Raw genomic sequence first — 20,233 nt, forward strand, 5'->3', positions numbered from 1 at the left:
AATTCATCGCGTAAGTGATCGGATCATAAGAAAGCTCCACCCCGGTGCTGTCGGCGGCGGTCGAATAATAACAATTGAAGATTCTTCTGTTCTTCATTCTTATTTTCATCCACAAAATCTTCCACATTGAGGTCTTCTTGCCGTTGTTCTTTAGCTGCTGGAAACCGTCACGCTCGCCGGAAAAGCAACTCCGGCGTTGCAAAGCTCCGACCATCTCTAATGGAGTAAACTCTCTCTCTCTCCCACTCACTCACTCACTCTCTTTCTCTCTCCGTAATAGTAAGGGAGAGGTTAGTGAATTAAGAATTAAGATGATAGGATACTTTGACCGGTTTTTTATTTAATATGGCCGGTTCAATATTGCATGTGATGTGTTAGGGTTATTTTGGTCAATTAGATAATTTTTGTCATTACTACACCTGCACTTTTTTAATCTTTTGGATTGCAATAATATATAATATATTATTGTAATAATCTATATATTCAATAATATTATTTGGGTCAAACCTGTACAAATTAGTATATATATATATATATATATATATATATATATATATATATATGAGCTGGTCCAAGGTAAACCTAGTAAGCTCATGAGTTAGGGCAGACGATCGATCGAACATAAAAAAATTGGGTCTGAGGTAGTGAATGTGATCGGTTTGAAAAGCTATGAAAGTTTTGATATCAATATGTTATAGACACCATGATAATTCAAATTGAGATTGTGAAGAAATTATTTAATCTTCTTGAAAATAGTTCATTTATTTTGATAAATCAATGACTATTTTATTCTACCATACAATCAAATATCAAATAGCAGAGGATTAGTGTGGCCCCAAGAATTAGAAAAATGTGAAAAAAATTAATCTCTTAATTTTAGTAAAAAAAATATATTTTTGGTGAAATTTGAATAATAACAAAGTAAAATATTTTTCTTTCATCTTAAACCACTAAACTGCATATTGTTATATTAAAAAATTAATAAATTTAACTATATTCGACTGTCTTTGGTTAAATAGGCTTCCTTATAATGTGGACTGCCTAGCCTACGGGTTTGTTAGACTTAACCTACAACTAGCCTCATATGATCAATCATATTAACAGGTTTGTTAGACTTAACCTACAACTAGCCTCATATGATCAATCATATTAACAGTTTGACATTATATTAGCTTAAAATATGTGTGAAAAATTATTGATATTATAAGTATATCGAAATAATCGTACCGCAAAATATTAAAAATATCAATTGTTTGATATATCGAAAAAGTAAGGTATATATTTGTTAGATAAAATTAGACCGGTTCACATAACCTAACTTAAATAAACCTTCCATGCAGGAACAAGGAACCGGACCGGACAAACAAAAAAACCGGTTAAGAAAACTAGCCGGTCAAGTCACTAAACCGACCAGGAACACTTGGAACATGACCGCACAAAGAAAGGATCGGCCAAAGCTTAAAACCGGAATCATTAGACAGCCGATCAGCCACAAGGCAGAGGAATAACCGGAAGATGTCCGGTTAAACCACTCACACCGGAAGCCATCCGGTTAAGTCGAATGACCGACCAGTACAAGAAGACAATTCGGGTATCTGTTAAGTATGATAACAAAGGAACAGACTGAACACTTCCATATCTATACAAGTCTGAGGAAAGTCTGCAGGCTGCAGAAGACAGTCCTACAGGATCTTTCCACTTCGGGATAAGTCAGAAAGGAGATCTTACAAGTACAGACAACTGTTTAACAGACAATGTCCACATTGAGTAAAAGACAAACCTAGCAGGTTTGTCTTACACACCAGAAGAACAGACTGCAAAGTCTGTGAGATTGACTGTCAGGTCTGAGGTTGACCGTCAGGTCTGAAAAGATGACCGCAGGATCTGAATCATTGAATCACTGAACCTCTGCACCTCTGCCCAGCCAATCAGATTCAAGGAAGTGAAATATGACCGTTGACATATTTCATCTATAAAAGGGGCAGTTGAAGAAGAATAAATGCGGGACATAGTGAACAATTAATTTACAAGTGATAAGATTGTGTTCTCTCTCTAGAAAATGCCTAAGTGCTAAAGTTGAAGTTTGTATTTACATTTTCGGTGTAAATTGTAAGAGTGTTATCAAGCAGGAAATAAGTCTTGATCGGATTGTACTTGTATTCCTTAGTGAATATCCTTCTCGCGGTTTCGAGAGGAAGGGGTGACGTAGGAGTTTTATCTCCGAACATCCATAAAACTTGTCTTGTCAATTACTTTCTGTCGGTTCCATAATCTAACCGATCCGTACCGCTCTAACCTACTTAACTCTATCTAAGCCGAATTATCAGGTTACCGAAACCGACCCATCATTTTCTTTAACCTTCATCATCCGAAACCGGTTCTGCCTATCATACAAGTGTGCTGCTTCAACCTGAAACAAACCTCTTCCGCGCTTGAACCTAGTTCAAGGGTTTGTGACAGTTTGTGTAGTATTGAAACCCCGGTGTTAATCTCTAACATGATTAACCACCACCCTTTGAGTGAGAACCGCTAATCGGCCCAACCCCGGTCCTCCAGCGGCTACATAGATCCTAATAATTGGTATCAGAGCCAGGTAGTTTCAATACTCAAGCAAGCATGTCTTTTGATAGGCCTCCAATGCTAGAAGGTGATGACTTTGCCAACTGGAAGGCACGCATGCACCTACACTTAATCACCTTGGATGATGAGATGGAGTCCATTCTGATCGAAGGTCCGATATTTATTGATAAGGACAGAAAGGAATGGACAACTGAAGACAAGAGAAGAAACAACCTGGATAATCATGCTAGAAACCGGATCTCCAACAGTGTGGATAGAAACACATACTGCAAGATCAGAGACTGCAAAATCGCGAAGGAGACATGGAACACGGTTATTCAAATCTTTGAGGGAAATGAAAGAACAAAGGAAAACAAGGTAATGTTAGCTACTCAGAAGTTTGAAAGCATCAAAATGAAACCTGGAGAAACAATGAAGGAGTACAGTGACCGGTTCACTGGTGTGTTAGATGAGCTAGCAACTCTTGGCAAGAGGTATGACAATAAAGAGGTTATCATGAAAGCTTTGAGATCTCTTCCAAGTGCATGGGACATAAAGACAATGGTAATGAGGGAATCAAAAAGCCTACGTAAGATGAAACTACATGATGTATTCGAAGATCTTAAGACATATGAGTTCGAAATGAGATCTAGGACTGAAGAAGAAGTCTCGGCTTCAACATCAACCAGAGCACTAATCACATCTACAGAACCACCGGCACCGGCACCGGCACCTGCACCTGCACCGATAAGAACCACCGAACAGTTCACCGAGGATGCCATGGCTATGCTTGCACAGAAGTTTGGGAGGTTCATGAAAAGAAGCCAACCGACAAACTACAACTATGGTGATAAATCCAATGTAAGGTGTTATAACTGCAACTGTTTGGGACACTTCAAGTGGGAATGCAGAAAACCGAGGAGGGATGACCGGAAACCGGATTACCAAAATAACCGAAACAATTATCAACAAACCGGTGAAGGAAGTGAGATTCAGAAAGCACTGATAGCCGATGATGGAGGAAGTCTATGGGCTCACAGTGACAGTGATGATGAACTCACATGTCTCATGGCAAACGAGGAACAGGTATTTGACTCTCCTTGTGAAGAATTTACTAAAAATGAGTTATATAATGCATTAAATGACATGGTAGAAGAGTATAAGAACCTATTAGCCATATTACCTAAGCAAATCAACATTAGAACCGATCCTATAGTACCCATCCCGATAGAACCAGAGGTACTTGTTATAACCGAACCAGAGGTCATAAAACCTGATGAAACTCCTAGCATATAAACCGAGTTAGAAACTGAACCACCAATTAGTACCGAACAGTCTAGTGAACCAGCTAGAGAACTGACCGAAGAGGAAAATGCCCGACTCTAGTATAAAATGGCCGCATATAAGAGATCTAGTGATATAGTAAAGAAAATGTGTAGTCATTACAGACATCCCTTTAGCAAGCTCGGCCTAGGATACACAAAGGATAGCTCCAAAGACCAAAAACCCGTAGAAAAAGTAAGGTTTACAAGGAGTAACCTTCCTCTTATAAGATTCCTTAAAAGCTCCCTGACCACTGAAGAAGAGTTGACCGCATACTATAGGGAAGAAAAGCTAAAATACGACTATGTTGGTCCAACCGACTCTGAGAAATGGCTCGACCCTGAGAAAAGAAAAGCCGACATTCTCAAAGGTAGGAAAGCTAACCATCAACCGCATATGTCAAACCAAATATCACCCTCATTTAAGACCTTCGTAGAAAAACCGAGATACCCAAAACCTAGTGCCAAAAGGACGGTTAAAACCTTAGCAAAGAAGGCTGTCCGGTTTGTCAAGGTTTGGATACCCAAAGGACTAATCGCATGTGGACCCAAGTGAATGTGGGTACCAAGTAGTTGTAAATATATACTTTTTGCAGGATTTAAAGAAACGGCTAGGAAACTCTGAATGGTACTTGGATAGCGGTTGCTCCAAGCATATGACCGGGAACAACAATCTGCTAACCGACATCAGAATAGAGACCGGTGCACGAATCACTTTCGGTGACAAGTTAAAAGGTAGAACTGTGGGCAAGGGTAAGATTGTCCATGGTAATTTAACTATTGATAACGTACTCTTAGTTGAAAACCTACGTTTTAACTTGCTAAGCATTAGTCAAATGTGTGATGCTGGATACACTGTAGAATTTCTCAAACATGCATGCTTAGTTAAGAATTCTCAAGGTATTATACTGCTAACCGGAAATAGGCTAGGTAATATTTACAAGGTAAACTGGAAAACTAAGGTAGAACACCCTATATGCATGATAGCTAAGACTGATCAAACCTGGTTATGGCATAAAAGACTAAATCACCTAAACATGAAGACCTTAAACTACATTCGTGGTAAAAAGCTAGTAGAAGGTATCCCTGACATAGTATTTAACAAAGATAAGGTTTGCTCAGCATGTCAAATGGGTAAACAGACTAAGTCAACCTTTAAGAGTAAAGGAAATATCCAATCTAGCCGATGCTTAGATCTCTTACACATGGATTTATTTGGACCGATTTAGGTAGTCAGACTAGGAGGTATGCTTTACACCATGGTAGTTATTGATGATTATTCTAGGTTCACATGGGTAATATTCTTACCATCTAAAAGTGAAACCGCATCAAACCTGATCATACTTCTTAAACGTTTGCAAAATGAAAAATCAACTCGCATTAATAGCATCAGAAGTGATCGAGGTACCGAATTTACCAATAGTACTTTAACCGCATTTCTTGATGAATCCGGCATTAGACACGAGTTGTCTAGTGCTAGGACTCCTCAACAAAATGGCCTGGCCGAGAGAAAAAACCGTACTCTCAAGGAAGCCGCACGGTCCATGATAGCCGATTCGGGCATTGCTCAGAAATTTTGGGCTGAGGCTATCAACACTGCATGTTATACACAAAACGGGTCTCTAATTAACAAGTTTCATAACAAAACACCGTATGAGGTTTATTTTAACAGGGTTCCTAATCTTAAGTACCTCAAAATTTTTGGTTGTAAGTGCTATATTCATATAAATGGTAAAACATATCTTTCTGCTTTTGATGCAAAAATCGATACTGGAATCATGCTAGGTTACTCAGTAGTGAGTAAGGCATATAGTGTGTATAACAATAGAACTTTAACCATGGAGGAAACACTTCACGTTGTTTTCGATGAATCGGTTGAAAGTAATACTGCATCATGCTTTGATATACACAACAGATTGGAAAACAACAATATCCATTCTGATAGTGAAGATGAGACACCGGTCTTCAGGCGGTTTGTCCATGACCAAATGGGTAATATTGAAACCCAGCCGGATCAAGCTGTCCCACGACAGGAAGCTGACACTTCGGTCCAATCCGAGGAAGTCGGTCGGTCTGACAATCTTGTTCAGCCTACTGACATGTCTAGCCTTGATCAAATAAACGGTAATCAGGTAGACATCCTTGAACCGAATTTCAAAAGAAACACTAAACATCCTCCTGAACAAATTATAGGTGATCCTTTAGAACATGTTCGAACTAGGGGTCAACTAATGGAGGAATACCTTAATTCCGCCTTTATATCCCAGATTGAGCCGAAAAGAATAGATGAAGCATTGTCAGATCCGGATTGGATCTTGGGAATGCAAGAAGAGCTAAACCAGTTCGAGAGTAATAAAGTCTGGTACCTAGTCCCTAGACCGAAAGATCATCCGGTCATAGGAACAAGATGGGTATTTAGAAACAAACTCAATGAGGACGGTTTGGTCACAAGGAACAAGGCCAGATTAGTGGCACAAGGTTACAAACAGGAAGAAGGCATTGATTTTGGAGAATCATTTGCCCCTGTAGCTAGGATTGAGGCCATTAGGATTTTTCTAGCCTTTGCTGCTTTCAAAAACTTTAAGATTTTTCAAATGGATGTTAAAAGTGCATTTTTGAACGGTGACCTACGTGAGGAGGTATATGTTGAACAACCACCCGGTTTTAAAAGTGCTGAATTTCCAAACCATGTATACCGGCTAAACAAAGCTTTATACGGTCTAAAGCAAGCACCTAGAGCCTGGTATGACACACTAACCGCATTCTTAATTGCACATGATTTCACGATCGGCTCGGTGGATAAAACGTTGTTCAAATTTGAAAAGAAGGAACATATCCTACTTGTTCAAATCTATGTAGATGATATCATTTTCGGTTCAACCGATCCTAAACTGTGTGATAAGTTTTCAACCCTGATGACTAACAAGTTTGAAATGAGTATGATGAGAGAATTAAGTTTCTTCCTAGGCCTTTAGGTTAAACAACTCGAAGAAGGAACCTTCATAAGTCAACCCAAATACACCAAGGAGTTCCTAAAGAAGTTTGGGATGGACACATTCTCCTCAGCGGCTACTCCAATGAGCTCATCGATTAAATTGGACAGAGATGATGAGGGTCAATCGGTAGACCAGATCGCATACCGGGGCATCATCGATTCTCTCCTATACCTAACAACGAGTATACCGAACATTCTATTTGCAGTTGGTGTGTGTGGGAGATTCCAAGCAAATCCAAAACAATCCCACTACACAGCCGCAAAAAGAATATTGAAGTATCTAAAGGGAACACCTGATGTCGGCCTGTGGTATCCAAAGGACTCGTCCTTTAATCTAACAAGTTACTCAGATGCAGACTATGCAGGCTGTAAGATTGACATAAAGAGAACCAGCGGAACATGTCAGTTCCTAGGTGACCGGCTTGTCTCATGGCATAGCAAGAAACAGACATCGGTGGCCACATCAACCGCAGAAGCTGAATACCTGGCGGCCGGAAGTTGTTGTTCACAACTCCTTTGGATTCAACAACAATTGACGGATTTCGGTGTCGTAGCCGAAGCGTCTCCGATGTTCTGTGATAACACAAGTGCCATAGCAATCACCTATAATCCGGTTCTCCACTCCAGAACCAAGCACATTGATATAAGGCACCATTTCATCCGGGAACATGTCATGCTGAAGCATATCCAGCTAGAATACGTACCGACAGATCAACAAGTAGCCGATATCTTCACCAAGCCTCTACAGGAAGCTAAGTTCTCTCAATTCAGACTTACTCTCGGTTTAACCGATATTAGTCAAATCCTTCCTAAGGATGCTTAAAAAGGAAAACCAGTTCGGACAGACAAAACCGGTAGTTCCTCGTAACCTGTTGGACTTCAAATTTTCTTGGTATCTATGGAAGAACCGCCCAACTTATCAGATAAAGTAAAACAACCGGCTACTTGGTGCATGCACCAAATAACCGCATCGGGATGAACAACTGATAGCTGACCGGTTCGGAAATAGGCTATCTTAGATTATTTGAAGTTCAAACAAAAGTGGAATAACTATCAGTGTTTAAAGATATCTGTTCTGAAACATTGCCTTTTCAAAGTAAAATGGTCGCACCTAAAAAGACGTGAAGATCTGATGATATCTTTCATAGTCCAGGTCTATGACCAACATCCTAGACTGCAAACATACATATTTCGTGCAATATCCTTTATCCTGCAGTTAATAGACATCATCTCATGTAATACCTGGACATTAGGATACTCCCACAACTAGTATTTAAGAGAAGGAAACATTAACCAAAACACTCACAAGACAAAAGATCACTCTCTCACTAAGGCAAAAATGTATCAGTTTCCTAACATCTTTCAAGTTGATTTCCAATCTGCCTTGAGCACCGAACACTATGAGGTGTACAAAGTGATCAAATCCCTGGAAGATACTGGTCTTCGGTACTTCCTGGATGATAAGCAGACTATATGCTCTGAATCAGTCCTGGAATTCATGTATAATGCTAGGGTATTCAGAGGAACTCCTCATTTCGATACTCACATCCAATCGAAAGTAGGAGGTATAGTCTTTGACTTCACCGAGAACGACTTCGCTAGGTGCTTCAGCTTACCGAAGCAAGGGTTAACAGATCTAAATGTTCCGGCCGATGTCAAGGCCGAAATTTCCCTCACCTTCGCACGTTCAAACGAACCTATCGATGATCATGACACTAAATCACTCTTGAGAGCTGAATATCAGCTCCTCAACGATGTGATAGGAAGAAGCATCTTGGGAAGAGATGTAACAAACACTTACTGCACAGCGGCTTTCAACATGATTGCAGCCATCACCACCGGTACACCGGTGAACTGTTCGATGTCCTGATCTGGATGATTGGGGTGCGAACAGTCGGCCTAGTTCCACAATTAAGCTGCCTACTAGTTGAACTTGGGGTACCGACCTGTCCGGGCGAAGGTCTAAACCAGTCTCAAGTGCTGACTAAAGAGATAACCGACTCCTTCTATGAGCGGTTCGAAAGGGCTTGGAGGAGAAGGAACCGCCACAACAACCCCAACGGTGTCGTCAACTCCCACGAACACTAAGTTACTCCTTCCTACACCCGGTCATTTTGCTGCACGTACCGGGTGTATCGTTGTCCAATTCCATTATGATTCTTCGGTTTTATCTCTTCAGTTTTATCCGTGCCTTCTTCGGCTTTATCTATGTTATTCTCGGTCTCTTTTGATTAATCTCTTGTGTGTTGGTGCATTAATGAAAAGTAATATTTAATTAATGTGGTAACCCTCAACCACCTGAATAATTACTATCCAACCAACTTGGTTACTTTACAACTAAATCTCACCTCGAGCTCCGCAATAAATTAAAAGTAACTCCTTCCCAATGCGTTTTGGAAACATAAATATTCTCTTCCTTAATGAGACAAAACTGACATTCAATGCTCATATTTTCCCTCCAAAACCGACCCTATAAAAGGGGGCATTCTCTACTCAAATCAACACATCCTGAAACGCATTAGTCTCTTGAAATCTCTTGAACCTCCCTCCCCATCTTCGCAAAAACCGCAATCATGCCGAGCCGAACCTTGGGAAACTTCTTGAGCGTTGATTTCAACTCATGTATGGAAGAGTGGGACGAAAATCATGGAAAGGAGTTCATGTTTCACTCTCTCATTGCCACCGGTCTTCGACCCTTTCTCGAAGAATCCGGTCCCATACTCTTAGAAGATGTCAGGACCTTCTTCAGAAGCGCTTGCATCAGAGGAAACTACATCGTCTCTATGGTAAGAGACCATACCTTCTGGCTTGATGAAGTCGAATTTGCTCACTTGCTCAACCTGCCCACGGAAGAGTTTTCTGATTTTCCATCTATAGAGGGACTTGCGGTATTTGAACACGCACTATACCTCTCTGCCACTATTGAACCGGTGGAAAACTATGGGTTAAAAACCCGACTCGCTAGTCACTCTCAACTCCTTCTTGAGATTGTGACCCGGTCTATCCTTTGTCAGTCACCGAATCAGCGGTATTCTAAAAACACATACAACATAATGACTCATATTATTGGCAAGACGGCCATCAACTGGTCAACGGTCATCTTTCAAAACCTGAAGAACATGGTGATGACCAAGAAATGTCTCGGTTATGCACCTCACATAAGTAAGCTGATTCTCAAGTACCGACCAGAGTTTGGACCAGGCACACCAGCATCCCCTTCGAACATCCTTGACGTGGGTGCGGTGGAAGAGAAGTTCTCCAAAATGGTTTTTACATAAGTTGTATTTTTCCATCTTATGTATGTTTGTTTTCGCACCGACCTATCTTTCGGTTTTCTTTCTGTATGGTTTCTTGAATACAATTCCATTTCAGTTTAAATGACCGGGTCATCTAAATACCTTGAATATCTATCTAAGTAACCGGTTAACATTATCAAAATAACCGCGCCCCTATCCGGTCTCAAAGAAAAACCGCTTAAACTCAAAAGATTGCAAAACTCTGATTACTCAAAATAACCGGTTAACTTTAGAAAACCGCAGCATCAATCGGTTTCAAAAGAAGATTGCGAAAATTTTGGAGGGAAATTTCCCGCCCAAATCTCCCGCCTCCTGGTTTACCGCCCACGGATTGGCGCCTATTCATTTACCGCCTTTGGTTTCCCGCCCATGGTTTGCCGCTCATTCGGCTTGGAGGGAAAACTCCCGCCAAATGTTGATGGGACGGTTGGGTTTCCAAACCGCACCTATAAAAGGGGCTCTCGGCCATTTTATTTCACTCTCACGCGAAACAGCTTTCTCTCTCTAAGCTCTCAAACTCTCTCAAGCGGTTATCTGCTCTTGTACTCTCCAAACTTTCTCAACTCTCTAAGATGGGGCGCAACTCGGTTCTGTTCAAACATATGACTCAGGTGGATTTCGAGGAAATCCGACAGAAGGGAACGCCTGCAGCAGTAGGGGTTATTAACCGGGTAGCCGAGGCCGGACTTGAGTACTTTCTCGGCGGTCCTCACGTTCTTTATAGAAATGCGGTTGAAGAATTCTTCAACACCGCAACTGTTTCGGGCAACAAAATCACCGTGACTGTAGGCGGTACTGAATTCGAGCTAACCGAGGAATCGGTTGCGGAAAGCCTACGCCTTCCAACAGCCGGCCAAGATGCAACGGCGGATATAGAGCTCAAAACGTTCGAAGCAGCTTGCCAGATACTCTCAGCAACTAAGGAGCCGATAAAAGTATCCGGTAACAAAGCGACATTGCGACCGGAGTACATACCGATCTGTGATATCTTCACAAAAGCGGTTCAAGCAAGAGGAGGAAACTTCAGCAGCCTCACCAAGGACAAAATCAGGATGCTAGTCGGCCTGATAGAAGGCACAAAAGTGAACTGGGCGAAGGAAGTGTTCCACAACTTGAAGGAAATGGTGAAACCGGACTCAACCCGGTCATGGGGATACGCCATCCCTCTTGGTAAAATCTTTCTTCACCACAACATCAACACCGGTCCCGGTGTCATTATCTCATCCGGAAGGTTAATCAGATCCAAACAATTCCTGGAAAGGAGTAAGCCGGCCCCCGGTGCCACAGGTGGCCGAAAGAAGACATCCACCAAGAAATTGGCTAAAAAAAAGGCCGAAGGCAAGGGCAAGGAGAAGGTAGTCTTCTCGGAACCGCCCCAACAAACAGAGGAGGAAGAGTCGACTTCCACATCTGAAAGAACAGAATCAGAGAAGACCGATGACGAAAGACCGGATGATGAAGAGCATTCGGGCCCAAGTCCCGATAACACCTATACGGGTGCAAATCCTTAGACCGCCGAGGGCGGTGAAGAAAGCAGTGAAGAAGAAGAGGAGGAGGACGAACCGACAAAAGCCGATACTATAGCGCGTAAAATCCTAAAGGTCATTGAACAGCGAGCTGACAAGGTTGGCGAGATATACCGGGAATGGCACGAGCACCGGTTCAGCAAACGTTATAAACACATTCTACCGGGCTTCACCGACGAAGAGTGTTTCCAAAGGCTGAAGGAAATAGAATACATAGTCATGGACTTCACAAACTCCGAAACCATTCACCAAGCCCTGGGCCGAACCTTCGTCTTAAGACCGCGAGCACAGCTACAGAAGCTAACCATACGGATCCGGAAGATTATGGAAAGGTTCGAAGAGGTAACAATGGAGGACACCTTAACACCCTTGGTGTTAGAAAGACTTGAGAAAGCGAGAGGGGAACTCGTTGAAGAAATAGAGCGGTTGGAGGTGATGTACGGACAAAGAGAAATACCGCACTATACAGCTCCACGGATCGATAAGAGTCCGACTCACGGTCCAACACCTTCAAGGGAGAATCCGACAACAAATGAAACCAATGAAGGGACGGAGACCCCTCTTACAGCGCAACAACAAACTGAACAAACCGGGGCTTCCAAACCGGGCGTTACAAAAGAATGGGTCAAGAGTCTTCTTCAAGAGTTTGCAGACTCCGCGGTTCACCCATTGGAGGAGAAATTCAAGAGAACAGTTAGCTCGGCACTCCGGTTCGCCAACAATACAAGGCAACTTTTGTTAAGAACAGATGACCGGTTCTCAGAAATCGAAGATGACTGCCGGGAAGAAGCGGTTCTGCGCAGCAACCACCTTCGGCGAACCGTGATTTTTGAGGATAAGACCTTCGAGATAGAAGAGAACTTCGACCGGCTTGAAAGAGAGACCGAACAAAGATTGACAGAGGTCACTGAGGATCTGGTCGGCACAACGCTTGGAAGGGTATCCGAACATGAAAAGAAGAATGCGGGTCTCGAGGCCGACCTCAAGGCGCTCACCGCACAAGTTGCCGAATTGCTCAAAGCAAAAATGAATGCGGATGCCGCGGTTGTGGAAGCAAATGCCCGAGCGGCTCAGGAAGTCCAGGATGCGCTGGACAACGAAGCGAAAAAAGAGAAAGAGCCTCCGCAACTCACCGAAGAAGAAAGAGCCGAGCGAGAACGGAGGACAGAGGCTAAGTTTCCGGGACTTGCAAAGTCGGTAGCCGCTCAAGATGCGAAGGATGCTGAGCGGTTAGAAAGGGAAAGACATAGGCTAGAAGGCTTTGCAGCCGCTAACAAAAAGAAAAAGGAGGTCCCTTCCTCTTCGGTTCCGGCAAAGCGAAAAAGGGAATCCTCAAAGAAGGCTCAAGTGGCCGAGCTGCTGAATAAGGTCACTGACACGGTTATTGAGGGTCTACCGGATCAGGCTACTCACGTCGAAGAAGAGGATGAAGAGCACCTAGAGCCCCGGTCTACAAGACAACGAGTCTCCGAATCGGACAGTCGACCGCAACCGGTGAAGATAAAACGGAACAAGAACTTGATGGCCGTCTACGACTTCTCAGACTCAGAATAGGGGCTCTCTTTCTTTTACCTATGCTTATCTTAGTGTTTCTATATAATATTTTCTATTTTCGGTTATCTTTCTATATATATAAAGTTATTTTTGAAACCGGCCTACATTTGCATTTCTACATGGTTATGATAATTTTAAATAAAATAATCAAAAAGGGAGAAATTGATAAGATAAAAGATAAGACTTTTCCAAAATTTTTCTCAAACTTTTTCCAAATTTTTCGAAAAATTCTCCCAAGTCAGTTTCAAAAATCCGGTCAAAGAAAGAACCGGCCTACGTTTGCAAACTTACATGATTTTGATAATTTTAAATAAAATAATCAAAAAGGGAGAAATTGTTAGATAAAATTAGACCGGTTCACATAACCTAACTTAAATAAATCTTTCATGCAGGAACAAGGAACCGGACCGGACAAACAAATAAACCGGTTAAGAAAACTAGCCGGTCAAGTCACTAAACCGACCAGGAACACTTGGAACATGACCGCACAAAGAAAGGATCGGCCAAAGCTTAAAATTGGAATCATTAGACAGTCGATCAGCCACAAGGCAGAGGAATAACCGGAAGATGTCCGGTTAAACCACTCACACCGGAAGCCATCTGGTTAAGTCGAATGACCGACCAGTACAAGAAGACAATTCGGGTATCTGTTAAGTATGATAACAAAGGAACAGACTGAACACTTCCATATCTATACAAGTCTGAGGAAAGTCTGCAGGTTGCAGAAGACAGTCCTACAGGATCTTTCCACTTCGGGATAAGTCAGAAATGAGATCTTACAAGTACAGACAACTGTTTAACAGACAGTGTCCACATTGAGTAAAAGACAAACCTAGCAGGTTTGTCTTACACACCGGAAGAACAGACTGCAAAGCATGTGAGATTGACCGCCAAGTCTGAGGTTGACCGTCAGGTCTGAAAAGATGACCGTAGGGTCTGAATCATTGAATCACTGAACCTCTGCACCTCTGCTCAGCCAATCAGATTCAAGGAAGTGAAATATGACCGTTGGCATATTTTATCTATAAAAGGGGCAGTTGAAGAAGAATAAATGCGGGACACAGTGAACAATTAATTTACAAGTGATAAGATTGTGTTCTCTCTAGAAAAGGCCTAAGTGCTAAAGTTGAAGTTTGTATTTACAATTTCGGTGTAAATTGTAAGAGTGTTATCAAGCAGGAAATAAGTCTTGATCGGATTGTACTTGTATTCCTTAGTGAATATCCTTCTCGCGGTTTCGAGAGGAAGGGGTGACGTAGGAGTTTTATCTCCGAACATCCATAAAACTTGTCTTGTCAATTACTTTCTGTCGGTTCCATTATCTAACCGATCCGTACCGCTCTAACCTACTTAACTCTATCTAAGCCGACTTACCAGGTTACCGAAACCGACCCATCATTTTCTTTAACCTTCATCATCTGAAACCGGTTCTGCCTATCATACAAGTGTGCTGCTTCAACCTGAAACAAACCTCTTCCGCGCTTGAACCTAGTTCAAGGGTTTGTGACAGTTTGTGTAGTATTGAAACCCCGGTGTTAATCTCTAACAGGATTAACCACCACCCTTTGAGTGAGAACCGCTAACCGGCCCAACCCCGGTCCTCCAGCGGCTACATAGATCCTAACAATATCGATACCAGAATTATTAGTTTCGTAAATGTATGGAATTTTCAACATTTTAATATACCAAATATCGAAATAATATTTATAAATTACAAACATATATAATATTTATAAGGTAATAAATAAATACTAATTAAATTAAAAATAATAATGTTAATTATTATTTTTTGAAATTAGATTGGCACCATTATAAAATTTTCAGGTAAATCAAACTATTATCAACAAAAACAATCAATTTCAGTAAATTTATTTCTTTCTCCCAGCACAAACTTTCAAAATATTTATTTATCTTTTAAATTAAAAAAATTAATTTCTTTTTAAAATATATTTGTTATTAATTTCATTATAGAAGCATAATTTTAAAAATATAAATTTATAAATATGATTAAAGAGCATTTTAAATATACATCTTTCGCCTACATTTTATTCTAAAATTATACTTATGTTTATTCATGTTAACTAGTATTTATAAATGTTGGATTCTTAAAAATAATATTTATTTTATGATAAATGTCTTAAAATTTTAGTTTCATACTTAATTAGTTTTTTTTGGTTTAAATAAATATGTTTTTCGTATGAACAGTATATACTAACACCGTACCGTAATCAATATACGATATATAAATTTTTTTATACTGAAAATTTCCGTAAGATATAAGGTATATATAAACTCGCTCCTAATTTAACATAGAAATTAACTCTAATCAACAAAATTAGTAGAAACATGTAAATATTTATTTTACGATTAGAGTAATCGTCTTTAAATTAGAAGCTTCACTATTTCAAAATCTTAAAACATATCAAATTATAACTTTAATTTTTTCTAATACAACTGATCAACGGTTTGACTATGGAAAATTGTAGTTTTCCTTTTTTTAATGTTTTTACGAAAATAAAAATCTATTTTTTTGTTGCAAAATCTTAAAATGTCCACAATCTATGCTATTATAATTCATTATAGAAGCATTCAAAAAAATATATCATTTTATATATTTTTTTTAAAGTTATATATGAGTTTATTTGCAATTTTATAACATCCTTAATAAGTGTTATATAACTTTATTGGGTTGCTGGATAATTTGGGTTAGCGAAATGGGCACTTCAGCTAAACCCGTATTAGAATTCGTATATAGGGGTGAGCAAACGGGTAAACTCAACCCGTATTATTCAACCTGTATTCAACCCAAATTAAATTTACCCAACTCATAACCCAACTCATATTATTTATTAATATGTGTTGGGTATGGGTATGGGTTGGGTTAGGTAACCCAAATTAATTTTTTATTTTTTCATTTAACATGTATTTGACTCATTTAATACATTTTTATTCGTTTAAGACGTTTTTAACATATTTGACACGTTTAACACGTTTTTGACATCTTTTCACGTTTTTGACACAATTAACACGTTTTTCACGTTTTTGACACGATTAACACGTTTTTCACACTTAAAACACGTTTTTCACACTTTAAACACGTTTTTCATACGTTTAACACGTTTTTCACGTTTTTGACACGATTAATACGTTTTTCACACTTAAAACACGTTTTTCACACTTTAAACACGTTTTTCATACGTTTAACACGTTTTTCACGTTTTTGACATGATTAACACGTTTTTCACACTTAAAACACGTTTTTCACACTTTAAACACGTTTTTCATACGTTTAACACGTTTTTCACGTTTTTGATACGATTAACACGTTTTTACACGTTTTTCACGTTTTTGACGCTTTCAACACGTTTTGACACGTTTTTCACGTTTTTGACACGATTAACATATTTTTAACATGTTTAACACGTTTTGACACGTTTAACACATTTTTGGCACGTTTAACATATTTTTGACACATTGAACACGTTTTTCATGTTTTTTTGCATGTTTAATACGTTTTTAATACGTTTAACATATTTTGACACGTTTTTCCCGATTAAGACACATTTAACATATTTTGACATGTTTTTCATGTTTTTGGAACGTTTAACACGTTTTAACACGTTTAACATATTTTTCACATTCTTGACACACTTAACACATTTTTAAACGTTTTTCACATTTTTGGCACGTTTAACACGTTTTGACACGTTTGACACGTTTTGACACGTTTAACACGTTTTCCACATTTTTGACACATTTTGACACGTTTAACACGTTTAAACACGTTTAATATGTTTTTCACACGTTTAACACGTTTTTGACACGTTTAACACATTTTGGCACGTTTAACACATTTTGACACGTTGAACATTATTTTCATGTTTTGACATGTTTAACATATTTAATACATTTTTGACACGTTTGACACATTTTTTACGATTATGACATATTTAACACATTTTGACCAATTTTTCACGTTTTTGGCACGTTTAACACATTTTGACATGTTTAACATGTTTTACACATTCCTGGCATGTTTAACATGTTTTTAATATGTTTAATACGTTTTCACATGTTTTCACGTTTTTGGCACGTTTTGACACGTTTTCCACGTTTTAGCACATTTTAAGTTTAACACGTTTTTGACACGTTTAACATGTTTCTCACATTTTTTTCACGTTTAATACGTTTTTCACACGTTTGACGTGCCAAAACGTGAAAAACATGTTAAACGTGCCAAAACATGTTAAACATGCCAAAAACATGTTAAACGTGCAAAAACGTGTTAATATTTATCAAAACATGTTAACATGCAAAAAACATGGTAAACATGTCAAAAATATGTTAAATGTGCAAAAACGTGTTTAAATGTCAAAACCGTATCAAACATGGCAAAAACGTGAAAAACGTGTTAAACGTACCAAAACGTGTTAAATGTGTTAAATGAGCCAAAATCGTGTTAAACGTCTTCAACATGTCAAAAGCGTGTTAAACGTGCCAAAAATGTGAAAAACGTGTCAAATATGTCAAAAACGTGTTAAACATGCTAAAAATGTGAAAAATATGTTAAACGTGTGAAAACGTGTTAGATGTGTGAAAACTGTGTTAAACGTGTTAAACATATCAAAAATATTTAAAAGGTGTTAAAATATCAAAAACGTGTTAAACGTGCCAAAAACGTGAAAACCATGTTAAACTTATCAAAAACGTATTAACGTGTTATACATGTTAAAAACGTGTTAAACGTGCCAAAACGTAAAAAACGTGTTAAACTTGTCAAAAATGCGTTAAACGTATTAAACATGTCAAAAACGTGTTAAACGTGACAAAACGTGAAAAACATGTTATTAGTGTGAAAATGTGTTAAACGTGTCAAAAATGTGAAAACGTGTTAAACGTGTGGAAAACTTGTTAAACGTGTGAAAAACGTGTTATAAGTGTGAAACGTGTTAAGAATATTAAAAACGTGTTAAATGTGTGAAAAAACGTGTTAAACGTGTGAAAAACATGTTAAACATTTTAAAAACGTGTTCGACTTAAAATTAGAAAATGATTAGTTTATATTGGATTAATAATAGAGAATTAAATTAAATTTATATAATTTGGGTAATTTAGGTAACCCTAACCCAACCCATATTTAACCCAACCCATACTCAACCCAACTCATATTAACCAACCTAAATTAATATTTTGGGTTTGGGTTAGGGTTGAGTTTGGGTAAACCCAAATTATGTCCACCCCTATCCGTATCAGACAAACATATATAGAATTAAAACCGGAAAGAAGCAATTGGATCCCAATCAGGAAGCAGCAGTCGGTGCGTTTGCTCGCCCGACATGGTATCCAGGTTCGTTTAGGTGCGGACGTCACTGAGGTGAGTACACTTGGGTTGGTGCAATAATATTAAAAATAAATTTGTCAAATATTTTTTTTTATTTATTTATCTCGATAATATAGTATAACAATGTTTTACACAGAATATCCGAAATCAAACGCGACGGAGATAATAGTAAGAAATCTTCAAAAATAGTATAGGATGAATATCCGAAATAGAATGTGATGAAGATGATAAACTTAGTCTTGTTCTTGTCATCCCTAATTGTATGTTACAAATACAATCAAGTTATTAAATAAGCAAGCTTATTAATGAACCTATATAATTTGTCAAACATTTTTTATTCTTTAAACTAGTGTAAAATGTGGAACTAATCATTATTTATTTATTTAGAAGTTAAAATGTCAAATTAATATTTTTTTTTAATAAGAATCAAACTCTTGACAAAAAATTTAATACTTGATTTGTCCAGAAAGATTGTATCAAACTAATATCTTAATAAAATATTTTTTTATAATATTTTTTTTTGTTAAAATATTTAAAATTGTATAATCTTCTAAAAAATAAAAATTAAATAGTAATTTAATTCCATTTTTTTTTATGTAATTCTAATTCAATCCTTAAATGAGTTTAAGTTTGGATAATAATCAAATAACATCTAAAATTTGAAAAATTAAGGTAATAAATATACAATGTTATATTAATTATCTTGTAAATATATCACATCTTCAATTAGTTATATTTCGAAAATAGTCAATATATAAAAAACACGATAAAAAAATAAGTTTAAACATATTGAAAAACATAACATGATAAAAATTAAAAACATGAAAAAATAAAATAGAAACACGTTGCAAGGTAGGTTATGAGTTTGTAGATGGTCGGGAAGAATGGTTAATTTCATCGTATTTACGGAACGAATTTTACAAATTATCATTCGTAATAATAACATTATAAATTATATCTGAGGGTGGCGGGGAGAAGGGAAACAACTAATCGGAATTTTACAAAGTATTGTTCGTAATAATATTATTGAATGTTCGACGATTTCTCTACAACAAAATAATTCACTACAAAATAATCGGGATGATAATCTAAATATGTCAGTGTGTCATATGTGTCATATGAACCGCCTCGATTCAATCTACTTAATGAATTAAGCATCATCCAATGCAGGCCCGTACCTGCTGTGTAATAAGTGAGACAATTGCCTCAGGCCCAAATATTTTTGGGACACCAAATCTTCAAAAATAAATAAATTATAATGATATGTTCATGGGCTTATTTTTAAAAAGCCCATAAATTGATAACCTATTAATGATAAGCCCTAACTTAATTTGTATCCCAAAAAATAAAAATAAAAAACACTATCTTACTTGGAGAAAAGAATCGCACGATTCCCATTTATCAACAAAATCAAGGAAAACGAAAAAAAATAAGAACAAACATTCTGGAAAAAGAAAAGGAAACACTTCCCCCAGACCCCAAGCCAGTCGTCGATCCTCCAGCTTGCCGGAATCGGAGCAGAAAACTCGCTCGTCTCCTTCCCCTAGCTCTTGGGACTTTTTCGCTCGTTCCAACCTTGTTTCTTGGTACTACGCCACTACCCACTAGAGTTCTTCCTCCGATTTCAGTGAGATTTTGGT

The sequence above is a fragment of the Impatiens glandulifera genome, chromosome 1 (assembly GCF_907164915.1).
Source record: "Impatiens glandulifera chromosome 1, dImpGla2.1, whole genome shotgun sequence".
NCBI lineage: Eukaryota > Viridiplantae > Streptophyta > Magnoliopsida > Ericales > Balsaminaceae > Impatiens > Impatiens glandulifera.